General features: G+C 44.2%; 1 protein-coding gene and 1 pseudogene across 1 annotated transcript in view; one reads left to right on the forward strand and one right to left on the reverse strand.

Annotated features, from left to right (window-relative positions):
* The window catches only part of ATP8A2 (ATPase phospholipid transporting 8A2), a 654,052-nt gene that overhangs the window by 36,152 nt on the left and 601,673 nt on the right, over positions 1–16,227 (reverse strand). The window lies entirely within an intron of this gene.
* On the forward strand, positions 11,181–11,373 carry LOC119472524 (annotated as a pseudogene).

Consider the following 16,227-nt stretch of genomic DNA (forward strand, 5'->3'; position numbering starts at 1 on the left):
GGCCACTGGAAGAAACCTTTCTCTAATGTAAATTGTTCTAGAGTCGGGGTGAGGGGTGACATTCCAAATAATCTCAAATGAAATATGTGTGTCCGTCCTAACAGCCCTGCATGAGAGAGGAATCCTGGTGATACATCACGTTGTTTTTACGTGGTCATGCTGTCGAGATCTTGATAAAGGCCAAGTGCCAAATATTCTCTACTCACAGGATCTCATTCAATAACTAGTTCTCACTAGTGAGGCTTTTGATGACTCTTCATCGCTTATAGAATACAGCGCCAACTTCATCACAGCTCTTACGACTTGGCCTTCACTTACTTATCCAACCTAATGTCTTCATTTTTCTGTTTGTTTTATGAGAGTCTCACCCTGTCAGCCAGGCTGGAGTGCAGTGGTGCAACCTCGGCTCACTGCAACCTCCGCCTCCTGGGTTCAAGTGATTCTCATGTCTCAGCCTCCCAAGTAGCTGAGATTACAGGTGTGCACCACCACACCTCGCTAGTTTTTGTATTTTTAGTAGAGATGGGGTTTCCCCACGTTGGCCAGGATGGTCTTGATCTCTTGACCTCACGATCTGCCTGCCTCGGCCTCCCAAAGTGATGGGATTACAGGCATGAGCCACCGTGCCTGGCAAGATGGTTTCTTGCTCTGTCACCCAGGCTGGAATGCAGTGATGTGATCATGGCTCACTGCAGCCTGGAACTCCTGGGCTCAAATGATCCCCATGCCTTAGCCTCTTAAGTAGCTGGGACCACAGGCACACACCACCATACCTGGCTAATTAAAAAAAAATTTTTTTTGTAGAGACGGGGGGTCTCATTATGTCACCTAAGCTGGTCTCGAACTCCTGGTCTCAAGTCTTTCTCCTGCCTAGGCCTCCCAAAGTGCTTGGATGACAGTGTGAGCCACTGCTCACAGGCTCCAGATAACTCTTCACATCGGCTGTGTCATTCTCGTCCCCTGCTTCACTACCTGCCAAGAAATTCTAATTTTCCCTTGGCTCTCTGGAATGTCACTTGTCACTTTATGAAAATGCTTTTCACACTGTGTTCCCATTTTCTGTCTACTCATTTGTCATCATTACCTTACTGTTCTCTGTTTTTTCACTGCTCAGCTTGACCTCTGGCAAATCGTAAGGGTTTGCTACATGCCTTCGCCTGGATTTGCATCACCATAAAGGAAGACAATACTTACATCTTGAAGTAACAACTACAAGACAGGAACCATGCCTGGAAAAAATCTCAGAAGCCCTAGTTTTATCCAAGTTGACCCCTGAAGATTAGGAAGAAAACTCACCAAGGTTTTTTAAAGGAAATCTACTCTTAGAACATTATTCTCTACAACAGGATATACCTACTCGCAGGCATTTTTAAAAACTTAAAATGCTACATGCTCAGCAGGTAATATGTGCCATTTTTTTTAAGCATGAGAATGTCAGTGGGTAATGGTTTGTGGAAGACAAAAATGAGTGCTTTATGTTCTGGGCAGCTCCTAGCTCGGTGAACAAAGTTTTGGGAGAACAAATTACAAACTTCACTGCTAACTCTGTGATCTGGTTTTTCATTTGCTGTTGTCACTTCATTTTGTTTTGTTGTTGTTCTTCATGGTGTAAGTAAACGAGAAATGTGCTGAATATATATCCTTCCTTGGGAATGTGAAATTATTTTCTGATGACACTATCCTGAAGGCAGCACAGAAAATCAAAGCAGACACACGGAAGGTGCATCCCAGAGCCTACACAACATTGCTAATGATGTCATCAGTTGGGCCTGCTCCAACAGAGCTATGAAAGAATAAAAGTCAGAAAACATGAAACCTATGCATGGTATAAACTGCTGTGTTCCAGAAAGAAGCAAATGCAAGAATAATGCAATGACACAAACCATAAAGTAAACTTGATGGAATGATGTGGTTATATCCTTTGAGAATACTACATAAAAAGGAAGAAGAAAAAGACACACTATAGGGAACAAATCTGAATCTGAAGCACATAGATGAGAATGTCTGCTGTGCCTAATGGAAGAATTGCCTGACGATCCATATAAAGAAATTTTATGTGGAATCAAATGGTGTACTTGATAGATATTCCTTGCAAAACAGCACAAAGATTAATACATTGTTTTTGAGGACACAGGTGTATTTTCATTTTCAAATACCAAAGACACTAAAGTAAAAACCCTTGAGGCCACAGCAGAAATGTTATCTCCAGCTGGCTGCATTGCAATCACACAGTTTATGGGTCCAAGAAGCAGAGGTCAAAATGGAGCAGAAACGTGTGGCCACTGCATTTCCCTGGGTTATCAAACAAAAAAGCTCACTTGGATTTCACTTTGAAATGTCATTGTGTCTCAAATGCTCCAGTATTCAGAATATCTTTAGATGTTTGATCACAGAATACAACCAATTTGTCCAGCAACATGGCAGCAAGCTTGTGCCAACCCAGCCCGTGTCTCTTTGCTTTTGAGTGCTTTTGTGTCTGTGATCGTCTGCAGAATGTGAAAGGCACTGTGCATAAATTGGGAACATGGAAAAGGAATCTGTCTCCAGTCTGTGACAACTTGGACAACTCTTCAGCTTTCAACAGATTTGTGAGGATGGTGAAAAGATGATAGCTTAGACAATAAGCCCAAAGTTTCATATGACAAAAGTGTATTCAGCCAGTTCCTGTCCTCAGTTCTTTTTTAAAAAGCAAGTGCTTTCTGAATAGGTGAGACAGAGCAAGTAGGGCAAAAGGTCTGGGCAACAGATCAATGCTTTGAGAAACAAAACAACCATCACTCTAGAAATACCCTAAGAATCTAAAATTTCTCCTATCTAAAATTCTTGAGTATTTCTGATGAACTGGCCAAAAAAGTAAACATGAGAGAACTAAAAATGTTTGATTTCACTAGTAATGAAAAGTTCTATTTATCAGTAAATTCAGTGAGCATATATAAAACTCTTGTTTAAATTATACCTTTACAATTATTAAAATTTTAAATTATTCATTTTATGCCCCTAAACTAAATGTATGACATTAAATAATTAAATGTGCCTTACTCTCTCAAAAATGTCTATCCTTCCCAAAGACTTCAAAGTTTTTGAGGAATGTATGCATCCGGACTTTGTGGCTACATTGAAATATAAAGCTAATTCAAGCTTTTAGGGTTACAATGCGGTTTACTATTCTTTCAGCCACTGGTTTTTAAATTGCATTTTTTATACATTGAACATCAAAAAAAATTTAGCTAATATAAGAACATATGAATTGTTTCATATAATGCATATAAAATCTTAATATATTGAAATCCACAGATGTTTTCAAGTTAACTTGCTTCTATCAGGATCTCAGATTAAATAAAGGTTCTTATTTTTGATCTTACAAATAGGTCACTGATTAGTAATTGTAATTACATATTGCTGTTTTTCAAACAAGCATTCGTACGTGTCCATCCACATAAAATAATACGGGCAGCTAGCTTATTCTCACGAAGTGCATGACCTGACGCATGTTCCTGTCTGCGTAAGTCAGTCACACAACAAGAGAACAATCAATTATCACATGACGCTATTTCGATTTCAAAGAGTGTGTAAGCAAATTGTTGGTTCCTTCTTTATATGACTTGTGCATTTAGGCAACAGTTAAATATAGTCAAGAACAAAGATGAGAAACAGTCTGAGGTCACAGAAAACACAAATGTGGCAACTATTCTTTATCCATAAGACTTTCCCCAATACAATCCAAAAGAAAACAAAAGCAAACTAGATACAGAGATGGTACAAGGCAAACTGGCTCCTATAGCACTCGCATCAAATCGTTGTCATTTTGAAAAATCCCTTCATTGCTACTGCTACTTGACTTTAAAATAATACGTCTTAATTTGAACATGTATCATAAATTCACACCAGTATTTTATATTTTGTGTATGTTTTATACGTAGTGTTGAGGTTCACTTAACTTTTTCTTTATTTTTAGAAACCAGGTCTTGCTATGTTGCTCAGGCTAGGGTGCAATCGCTGTTCACAGGCGTAATCATAGCTCACTGCAGCCGTAAAGTCCTGGGCTCAAGCGATCCTCCTGCCTCAGCCTCTCGAGTAGCTGAGAATCCAGGTGCGTGCCACTGTGCCTGGCTAGAGATTTTACTTAATTTTTAAATTTGAGAATGGGATTCTATGGCTTTTAAGTGGTATGGTGATCACACTTTCTAAAAATGTGTGTCATGTATGTCCCTTGCTTAAAGTCCTCCCATGGAAATGTTTTCTGGTGGCTCCCATCCAACGCCCTAGGGCCTTGCTCACAAAGGCTTGCATGATCTGGCTCCTGCTGCCTCTTAGATCCCTTAGATGACTTTGTCAAACGTTTCCCAGGCACTGGTCACACCAAGCATCCCTCCCACTCCCTCTGCAGCCCTTCCTACCAAATTTTGCTGCCTGGAACGCTCCTTCCCCAGATCTCCTCTTGGTTGACTGCCTGTTTAGGTCTCGGTTTAAATGTTGTCATGGCTCAGAAAACGCGACCCTGAGCACTGCGAACTGAAGGAGACTGAGAGGTCAGAAGCAAGAAGGTTGCTCTGATCCTCCCTACAATGGGGGGCATGGTCATGAAGGAGCTCCCTGACCTTCCTTCCCTGATAGAAGGCCGTAAGACCTGCGTTCCAGAGCGGTCTTGCCCCACACCCAGCAGGAAGGAAGTCCCAACAGACAGGCCTTGCTGAGTTCCCCACACTTGATAAATTACCCCCTCTTTGTCTGTCCAATCACATTTTTACATGACTGTCCGTTCTTCATTGGCATGAAAATACATACAATTTTCCCTGGGTCTTTGAGTCATTTCTGAAGGCTCCCATGTCACATAAAACTTTGACAAATAAGTCTGCTATGCTTTTCTCTGATTAATCTGACTCGTTACAGGAGTGTCAGCCATGACCTCGTAATGGATGAGGAAAAGACATTACTTTTTTCTTCCCAGACACTGGTTGTCTTAGGAGGCTTCCCTGACTGCTCCAGCCCAGTCATTCACTCCCCACTATGTCCTCTGCTTCATTTTCTTCCGACAGTCATTACGCACTCTCTCCCACTGCCAGGCGAGCTCTAATGAAGTAGGAATTCCCTCTCTTATTCTAGTCCGCGGTCTGGCCTGGCACTTCCTCAGTTTTTAATAAATGTCTGTTGCATGGATACATAAATGAGTCACCCCAGATTAGGCCAATCACTGGTTCTATTTGCTATGAGGCCAACGTGTTTACTCATTAGTAACTGTGAAGTCCCAATTACCACCACCTAAGGGGCCTTGAGCCAATCCTAATTGCCAGAGAAAGAGAATAAACACTGAATAATCATATTATCACTGCCCTATTAGAAAAGGAAGACTTAACTGGGCCTCTCGGAATCACTAACAATCCAGGCTCTATGATAGTCATTCACGTGTCCTGGTCTACAGAAGCATTTACTCTTAGGCATACCAGCATGAAACGCATGCCACGTTTTTTAAACTCAAGAAGATTTTTTTTTTTTCTGCTCCTATTAATAGAGAAATGTCTCCAAAAAGCCAACAGCTCTATTGCTAAATGCAGTGATTCCTGCTACAATGGCCACCTCTTAGTGATAACTTTTACATATTCTCCAAGTTCGTCTCAGGCACAAAGTCAATGATATCATTCACCCGTGACCTAACTGGACCTTGACTAGCTTTCCAAGTGCCGGCTATAGATACAGAACTAGTGTACCTTGCGACAGAGACCACGTCAGGGAGCTGGGAGGACTCGCTCTGTTTGTAGTGTGCAAAAGCAGCCATCAGAATGGAATGAAAAGCGCCCAGCATCTCTCCTTAGGCTTCTTTATTACTCTAACAGTCCGATACGTCCCGGGGATCCAGCAGTTCTCTCAGGTGCACTACATGGCACTTCACCCCTGAAGGCCGGGTAGCTGGGAGTCTACACTTCTTCTCTATGCCTTTGAGAGGCTCATTGAGAAATGAACAGTAGAATCCGGTTATTCGCAGATACCATCTAAATTGTAACTCAATTTCAGCATGGGTGTACCTGCCTGTTTGTTTTCAGGCTGGAATGGCTTGCCCTCAGAGATCAGTCGCAGTTGGAGGTCGGCAAAAGGGGAAGCCAAGGGTAAGAGCAAACAACTCAATGATAACGCAGGAGAAAAGCAATTAGCAAAGAGATCCCAGAACCTCCAGAAGAAATAATCCCTGCCTGAAATGTATGATATCACTATTCAAATCATGCGACCTATACAATGAAAAGCTATTTTTTTTGTGTGTGGCAAATCTACCTTTAAATGTTTCTATTGCTGCTCAAGTTGGTTAAATAAAACTAATCTCCCCCCAAAAGGATTAAAATATTCGTTACTACTTTAAAAGGGATATAGTGGGCTGTCAGCACTAGTTTTGTTTGGAACCGACAAAAAATTCATCAGCAAAAATGGTTCTTGAAAAAAATGTCTTGTTGGCAAATAGAAAAAGTTGACATGGAACTAATTTAAGTCATAATTCAAAAAAGGAAATGTACTCAAGTCATCCTGGAAATACAGTCTGAGGCCGTGTTACCAGCAAACCACTGACACTGATGGTTCCTCCACGCTCACCTCCCTCCATCACAAGCACGTTTCTTTCCATTTTCTCTCCAGGCATTTCCTAAAGATGCTGCACTTCTTCATCACAGCACTGGGCAAGCAGCTAAGCTCCTGATTGGACTGCTGATACAGCTACAGCAAAGTTTTGAAGGTAAACAAGATGCTTAGTAATAAATGACATCTGGTATTTAATTTAAAAATTAAAATTATTAAAGTCAGTCCATACCAACAATCACAACGACAGGCTCTTGGAATTTAACATTCTTAAAATAACAGAGAATCAATTATTTTTAGTTGACACAGGCAGCTTAGGCATTAACTAAATGCTAATGAGGTGTTTTACTTCCTGAAGAGTTTATTTTCCTCCTCCTCTCCTTCCTGTGCCCGGGATGCAAACAGTCCCCAGAAACCCGGCTGGGTCATTCGGGCAGCCTTTCTGCCATTTCCTGCCCCATTCACTCCCTTTGTTCCTCTAATGTATTTCCTCACCTGTCGTGAGTATTTGTCGCAAGGCCAGAGCTTTAACTGGCCTTGCCTGGGAGCCTTGTGGCCCTCCAGCTGTTCTCCTAAGAAGTCTCCCTGTTGTCTCAACTAAAATGTTGACGGCTTTAGGCTCTGCCCAAGGTTCCTCGTTCTACAAGATTAAATGCATTCAATTAAATTATTTCATAGACCATACTAGACTCCATGAAGGTGACTGTGGTGGAAACTGGCTTCTTCAGCAAGGCTTCTCTTTCCTGAACCATATCAAAATGTGAGCTGTGGCCGGGCATGGTGGCTCATGCCTGTAATCCCAGCACTTTGGGAGGCCAAGGCAGGTCCACCTAAGGTCAGCAGTTCAAGATCAGCCTGGCCAAGATGGTAAAACCCCGTCTCTACTAAAAATACAAAAATTAGCAGGGCGTGGTGGCAGCGGCCTGTAATCTCAGCTACTTGGAAGGCTGAGGCAGATAACTGCTTGCACCTGGGAGGTGGAGATTGCAGTGAGCCAAGATCTCGCCATTGCACTCCAGCCTGGGTGATGGAGTAAGACTCTGTCTCAAAAAAACAAGAAACAAACAAAAATGTGAGCTGCTTTCACGCGCTCCTTTGACTTTATTTGCTCTGAATTTGTCCGCTGGTTTGGCTTCTGCATTTCTTGGGAGGAGGATGTGATTTCTCTGCACATGTGGTATGTCTTCCTTTAGCCTTTGTCCTGCCTCTCCCACACTTTCGTGGTCCGTGTTCTTCCTGCATGAAGGGATCTAAAAGGCAACAACATGCAACTGCAATTCTCTAGCTTCCTTGGGTTCTGCTAGCAGCTTCACCAGACGGCAGACTGTGACCCTTTTCATCAGATTCTGCTCGAAGGCAAGCACCTCTCCTGGTCTCTCTGGGTTTCTAGTGTAATAAAGATGAAATTGCAAATGCAAGCATTTGGGTGGCTCTCCATATCTTGGCTTGGTGGAAAGAGGCCTGAAGGAAGAAGATGCGGGTTTGCCTGTCTCTTTAGTTGGGTGACACAGAGCAGAGGTGACTCCATCTCTCTGAGGCCTCATCCCCTTTTCTGCACATGAGGAAGCGTTCTTTTGCTGCATGCGGGGATCAGTGTTATGATAAAAAATGAAGTGGAGCATAATGTCTAAGTCCATGGCATTAAAAACCAGGAAGGCAGGTCTGGGCGTGGTGGTAGACCCCTGTAATCCCAGCTACTCGGGAGGCTGAGGCAGGAGGATGGAGTAAGCCCAGGAATTCAAGCCCAGCGGGGGCAACATAATAGGACCTGGATCTTTAAAAAAACCAAAAAAGCCAAAAAAGCAAAAATAAACAAACAAAAAAACCACCAAGGAAGCATCGTTCAGAGAATGTTTGAGACTTGAGAAACACAGAAACCAAATGTTATGTGTGAACCTTGCCCAGACCCTAACACAAACTGACCAATCCTAAAAAGTCAGGGCTGCGGCACCCAGAGTGGGCTGTTTGACTGACAGCAAGGAATTCTTATTCACTTGTTGGATGTGATCATGGGGACTGGAGTTACAATATTTATATTTAATAACACAAACAAGCAGCTGTGTATCACAGGTGTTACAAAGTCTAGTGGAATATTTAGAGAGGCCCCGAAAAGCGTAGGTGGACCATTGTGATGCCTGGGATTTGCTTTACGTTTCAACAAAGACAGATTCCGAGCAGAGGGGCGAGCTGAAGCGGTTCTGGCGGAATCTTGATAATGAGTGGATCTGGGCAATGATTTCACAGGAGCTCACTGTGCTTATCTCCCTGCTACTGTGTATGCTTGAGTATTTGAATAATGAAAATACAACTTTTAAAAGGAGTGTTTTGAGGGAAGCCCAGGCTGCCATCAGCACAGCAGGGAAGTCAGTGACATCAGAGAGTGTGTCTGGAGGTGGGCGGCGTTTGAGCAAATGCTGCAAGTCCTTCCAGGACAAGGCCTGTCCTGCTGCCCCTGAATAGCCGACGCGTGGCCCAGCGCCTGGGACACAGTGTGACATTGCTGTATAAAACCAGTCAATCAAGAAGGGCCAAGGGTAGCGTCAGCCGCAAAAGGGCCCAGCGTGGGGAGGACAGAGGTGGAAGAGACTGAGGTTCGCACATGTAGGAAGAGGGCAGAGGCAGGAATCACTGTGGCTCTGGTCTGCAGTGGCTCAGCAGGTGGTGGGCTGGGGGCAGAAGCTGGTAAGGTGAGGCTGTGCTTCACAAAGGATGTCTTCAGCTGCAGGAAGGTCGGTGAAGAGGGTCAGGCACCACAGCAGGGGGCCAAGGGGGAGGACTGCGCAGATGCAGGGAAGACGCTGAGACCTGGCACCCAGGCCACGAGGGGACAGTGTGGACACGGAGACGGAGTCTGCAGTGTGGGAACAATTCATCCCGATGGGGCAGGAGCCTCCGAAGGAAGGGCTGCTTCTGGGGAGGAGTGGTGAGGAACGGTACACATGGTTCGGACAGACCACAGCTCAGATGGACAGGGGCAGGCCAGAGGGAAACCCTGGGGCAAAAGGGACAGCCTGGGCTGGGTACACTGTCCTCTTCACAAAGAGGAGCTCCTTGAAGCCATAATCCAAAGGCTGACTCAAGGAGACCACCAACATCCAGAGCTTGCTAGAGTCCCCAGCACACCCTAATCCAACATTCACTATGGCCGTTCGTCCACACCACTCCCATGTGCCTGTGATTCTGCTAGATTTCTGTCTTTTACCTCAGACTAGAGGGTGTGCCCTGACGATGCAACTCAGAGAGCCTGCTGCATTCACCTCTTCCCCAGGCTTACATGATAGATGGTAAACACGGCCAGTGCAAGGTACTTGTTAAAAGCATTTCGGTTAGGGACATTTTCTGAACGTCTACATATGCTACAGATTTAATCTGCATCATTCATTTAAACCTCAGAGCGAACGTATGATGAGAAAACTGAAGTTCAGAGAAGTGAATAACTCAGCCCAGGCCACACAGCTAAGCTAGAGCCCAGCTCAGGTCGTCTGTCTCCCCCGTCTGCGCCCGTTCCTGTGCTTCATGGTGGAGCCGTGGAAAGAATGCAGCTGGAAGTAAAATAAATCTCAACCAGGTGCTGGAAGCAGACATTTGCCACCGGGCCTGGAGCGGTTTGCTGAAATGACGCCATAATTTCCTATCCTTTGGCGAGTAAAAAGCCAATAGTAGATATTTTAGGAGAAAAGTGTGGGAGAGGCAGGACAAAAGCAAAAGGAAGACACACCACGCGTGCGCTGCCAACGCCAGCGCTGTGAGAAAGCCGGTTTCCTGAAGCGACACCGTCCACGCGGGAGTCCCTCCTGCCTCGGGCTTGCTCAGTGTCAAGCTCAGCCTGGCAGTGGGACTGATTTTGACTCAGAGGTGTGACGATACCGAACAGCTTTTTCAATGCTGTTTTAAAGATCAAAGGATTTCCGTTAAAGATCAAAGCAGGACAGGTATTTCTGAGTTGAGTAGTCACTCAGAATGAATTGGGGAGTTTGTGCTGTTTCGTTTCTTTAATACAACTGGGTTTCAAAGGAGTGCTTGAGAGTACTGCCCGGAGTGGAGGAACAATCTTTGGTTTGTTTGAAAATCTTGCTGCTGTGGTCAGGCTCTGTCCCTATTTTTCCAGACAGAGCTCCATTAGGACCCCAGGCCACCTGTCTGAGGCTGTGATCAGGACCCTGCCTATTTAGAGGCAGCGTGGCTGAAATGAAAGACACAGAGCAAGCGGCTGAGGAGCTCGGGCCAAGGAGAGAGTCAGGTTTCCCTCCTGAATTCCCTGGCGGTGATGGGCCATCCAGATGACCCCGGGTCACAGGGCCACGCACAGATGTTCACAGAACACAAAACCAAAGAGAGATGAGGCGACAGCCCGCCAGAAGGCTTAAGACCAGCCACGCAGCTACCCTCACCAAAGTCGCAGCATAAGCTACACCCAGGGAAAGCACTTAAGGGAAAGATAATCCACTGCTTTCCTGGCAAAGGCATGGGCAGCAACCGGGTCTGCTTGCCCTTGACAATGGAGAAAATCAGCCCTGGGCCCACTTTCCCTCCCACCCCACCCCACTCCCACCAGCTGGGATGAACAGAGTGAAAGGCGATCTAGAAATAGAACCAGGTCTGGGAAAGGGGCAGCAGGCGCCATGTCTGCCCGCGAGGGTGGCAAGAAGCAGCCTGAAACAGCCCAAGAAGCAGGCCACAGAGATGAACGAGGAAGGTCAGGCTTTCAAGCAGAAACAAAGAGAAGGGCAGAAGAAACTCTAGGAGCTAAAAGCGAAGGCCTTAGGGAGGAGGGCCCTGGCCACAGCTGGAATGAAGAAATCTGGCAAAAAGTAAGCTGTTCCTTGTCCCTGAGGAATGGTGAGCCTTTATTTTATCTGTAAACATCTGTATTCCCTGCCATAGCATCTTTTGCCACCTATAGCTGGAATTCAGTGTTGTCTTAGAGCTGCTGTACATTTAAGAATAGTTTTGTAAAAAAAAAATAAAATCTTAGAGTGGCTTAACGTCTCTTTAGCTTTCTCTCAGTCATTGCTACCATAACTGTGAATTTAAAGTAAAACCAGCTCAGAATCTTGCCAGAGTCTGCTCTTTGGTCCTTGTTCTGCCCTAAACTTTGTATCACCTGAAAGTAAACCGACTTGTTTGAAAGGAAAAAAATTAAATTAGAAATTTTGAGAAGTCTCAAGCAGGGACTGTTAATATGGGATTTTGACATGTATTGTTTAAACAAAAAAAAAAAAAAAAGAAAAGAAATAGAACAAAGTCTCCTTGTTTATTCAGGCTACACATAACTCAAAAACTAGATGTTTTCAACAAATATAGTCCCCGTTCTTTTTCTTGCTTGCCATTGTACCTAAAAGATTACAGGGCAACCGCTTATCTCATTCCAAAAAAAATTAAGGAAAAAAAGTCTGTCATCTTCCATGCCATTTGAGTCATTGGTTTATGCTGCATCTGTAAAGGTGCGTGGCCACAGGTAGATTTTCTTTCACCAGTCAGTAAAATTTGCATGACTTACACTTTAGGAATAAAGAAGGGAAAGATATTACTAAGACATTTAAAAAGGAATTTTCTTCCATTTAGCTCCTCATTTTTCGACAATCAAAATAACGATACGCATGGTTGCTATTGCACGTGCAGCACGGGGGCTCCTACTTCCCCAGGCAGGGGTTACTGGGAAGGCAGTTTGGGAAAAGGGATTCTGATCAACCCAAACCGTCACACGTGTCCAGTGTCTATAAGGTGCATAAACACCACGTCGTTAAAAGCACTCCTTCAAGAACAAGCTGAAATGAAGACAAACGTTTGTGTTCACTCTCTAACGCACTTTCTTCTCTCTGCTTTCCGGATATCTAATTCCCTGATCTCACCCTTTCTCGTTATCTGCTTCTTGATGAGCACAGGCTTATTAAAGTATCAATTCCACATGTCGATTTTAGAAGACAAGATTTACTAATGAGAAAGTGCGGAAGCATGTTCGTGAAAATTTAACTTTATCAAAACAGTATAAAAGTATGGGGCTTAGACAAGTCCAATAAAATGTGAGATGAAAATATTTTATTGAATGAATAAAAGGCACAGAGAGAAACTTAGACTCCCTGGCTACCATTTCAAAATTGCAATTGTAAATTTTGGCACAAGAGGGTTTTCTAAAAAGATTAATGCATAAAGATTTTTTTGTTCTACTTCCTATGATTACATTCCTGAGAAAAACTGCTAGAATATTTGCCAGTGACTTGGACCTGGGTTTTATGACCTGGCAGTATGTCCTTTAAGGGGCCCTAGGCAATGCTGTCAGGACTGAACTGAGTAAGCCCCTGGGATCAGGGATGTTGAGGACCCCTGGGGGTGCCCAGGCTTGGCTGGCACAGGAAGGCAGGAGAGGCAGTGGGCTTCAGGGAGGACAGGCTCCTGGCCTGTGCATCTTTGCAAGGATAGGATTTGCTAATCTTACATGGCAAATGCCTCTCCATGTGTGAACCTATGTTAGCTGTACTCTTAAGCAATGAGATAAACTGCCCCCCCCCCAGAGGCTCGGTGACTGCTGGCATCTGTCTGTGGCCACTTACAGCGCGAGCTGACACACCAGGCACCAGTGTGTCAGCTCATTCGGCGCTGAAGTCACCACACTTTACCCACCACCTCACTAGACTTCGTCAGTCAGCAAATATTGACAGAGCTTCCTGTGTGGTTAACAGCTAGAGAGATACACAAATCAGCTGAAAGATCAGATGGGGGTAGGAAAGAAGGAACAGGGAGGGGTGAGAAGAGACAAAAACACTCAGGACCCCTCACAGAGGTGGGGGTCTATAAGATCTTTAGAAAGCAGGACAGATCTGAAGAAGAAGTCTCTACCCTCCACCCCTCAGGAATCTAAGCAGGTATGAACTAAGAAGACAAAGGCGATAAAAGAACAATTGTGAGGCAGCTCAGGAGGCCAAGCAGGACAGCGTAATCTCTGCAGAGAGCAGCACGCCACCATTATCTAGCTTGCAGATGGACCACCCAGAAAATCTGTGAGCAATTAGGAGTGAGAAAAACAAACGGGAGGGGGGCGCTGAGGAGGATGAGCCCCTAAAACTATGTTCTGGCTAGGAATTCCAAAGTGAAGCAAGATGCTGGGACCAGAAGGAAAATGGTGCAACCAAGTGGGGGCACGCACACCCGCCCATGCACGCGTGTGCACACACACACACACACGCCCCATCATACGAACTACAAAGTGTAATTTACAAGGGACCAGAAAATAGACTTTACAATGTAGAAGGCAGGAAACCATGTTGAAACTCTTATTTTCTGATATCCATTTGAACATTTAAAAGTGAATTTTGAACAGGATCGGTGAATTTTTTAAAATGACATTCATTTTATCAACAACAAGCAAACATGGGCTCACATACTCTTTCAAGGCTGACAGCCCAGGACTCCTTTCAATACAATTCAAAATTGAGAGCTCATGGTCCTCCAGCCAAAGTGCAGATGAGCAGCTGACACTTTGTGCTCCTGAGACGGGTCAGGCAATATGCTGTGTTGTACATGTTTCACAAACCCTAATCCCCCCAAAAAAGTATTAGCCTTCTTCTATGACAGATGAAGAGACAATCTCATCCTATGAAATATCCTGCGCAAGGCCTCACTGGTAGGAGGCAAAGTCAGATTTCAAACACAGGTTCCATATCTCTGCGAAATGCACATGGCCCTCCAAACTGTGTGGTTGGTCCCTACACATGGTGTTGGACCTGGGCCTGGGTGTGAGCTGCTCCCTCTGCCTAAATCAGACTCTCAGCAGTTCTGCCCAGTCAAGTCCCTCCCATCCTCAAAGGCCTGTGTTTCCGCCATCTCCAACATGAAGGCTTTCTTGATCACTCCAGCCAGATGACCCCTCCCCACATCAGAACAAACATGCTAAAGCACATTCTCATACCACATTATACGTCATATTTCCCTGTAAAATGTTTGAAAGGAATTTTAGAATTTTTGCTCTGAAATTCTCATTATACTTAGAAATTACTTATGCCTCCTCTGCAATCATTGTGTATACTTGAGATATAAGAGAGCTGTAAGTTGTTTCTAAGTATGATAAACTTACCGTGCTTACTAAACTTAACAGTTATTAAGACTAATATGCATTGTATGGGGTTTTAAACATTTATTACTTTCATTATGTAGGGGTTTCCTTCTCCCTAATTTTTGGAGCCTATGAATATGTTTTCTTTTTTTTTTTCAGGTCTCAAAGAGCATGGTAGGTCCCTGAAACTAACAGGCACTGAGACCTGTGCCTCAGCTGTCTGACAGACGGAACAGCCCTGCGCAAGCCTCAGCCACTCATAGTGGCTATATGTACACCTGAGGTAAAAATCAGCCCCCATCCCCATGTATTCACAAACTTAAGATTATGGAAGACAGTGCTTTTTGTCTTGTTGACTGATATATATATATATATTTTTTGAGACAGAGTCTTGCTCTGCCACCCAGGCTGGAGTGCGGTGGCATGATCTCGGCTCACTGCAACCTCTGCTGCCCGGGTTCAAGGGATTCTCCCGCCTCAGCCTCTGGTGCAGCTGGGACTATAGGCGTGCACCATCATGCCCGGCTAATTTTTTGTATTTTTAGTAGAGACAGGGTTTCACCGTGTTAGCCAGGATGGTCTCGATCTCCTGACCTCATCATCCACCTGCCTCAGCCCCACAAAGTGCTGGGATTACAGGTGTGAGCTACTGCACCCGGCCCAACTGCTGATTTTTTACAGTGACTAGCATAGCTGCTATAAAATGAATGTTTAATAAACTTACTAAAAAATAACTCACAAATAAATTCAAAACCACAACTTCAACTATATGCCATCATCCCTTTCCTAAAATCTATTTGAAACTGTATTTTGAAAGCCTCTCAAAATGTTTGCATTGTCTTTCTTTAACAACAACAAAAAAAATGCTTTGTTTGCATTGCTCCAAAAGATGGTACAAATAAACACAATATAAAACAAAATACAAAGTGGAGATCTCTAAGTATTTGACTTCTTGATGTTTGTTGCATTGGTAGTTAGTTACTGGTTGCCTTCTAAGCATTTGTAAGAGAGTTGTACTCAGAATATTATAGATGTTCCACATTGCTTAATACAGCAATGGCTTTCTAGTACCCTGCAAATTGTTCTCAGGCCCAGAGAAATTTCCCTTGATGGTGCATAGATTTTAACAGAGTGCACTCTAACAACATTTTAACATCTTGTAATGAAACAAAAACTGCACACAGGCCGAGGTGTTACACGTGGTGAAGAGCAGGCTGGTGTTCAGGAGGAATTAGAAGAGCAAGCAGCAGTGTCTGCTCCGGGAGTTCACACGATCCCTCTCACCCCCAGCTGAAAATGTTAACATTAAAAACTGTCCCCTATTTAGATATGCCGAAGTGGAATGTAACAAGGTTTACACAAATAACAGCATGCATTATTTCACATGCAAACCTTCACAGGTGACACTCATCCTTGGGAGCAATATTTGGCTTTGAAATCCAAAGGGCTGGCTTTAACTCCTCTGTGGTAATTCTGCTAACTCTGTCCTCTTCCACCTTAAGGTAATACTGCCACGATATTGATTTTCTGCATATGGGTTGTTTTGCTCACCTCTAAGCCTAATAAAACCCCCAGTCTTACCTGGAGACTTCCAGAGATTTGGATTTCATGTGGTCACT

Source organism: Cebus imitator, unplaced genomic scaffold, assembly GCF_001604975.1.
Source record: "Cebus imitator isolate Cc_AM_T3 unplaced genomic scaffold, Cebus_imitator-1.0 Scaffold103, whole genome shotgun sequence".
In the NCBI taxonomy this organism is placed as follows: Eukaryota; Metazoa; Chordata; class Mammalia; order Primates; family Cebidae; genus Cebus; species Cebus imitator.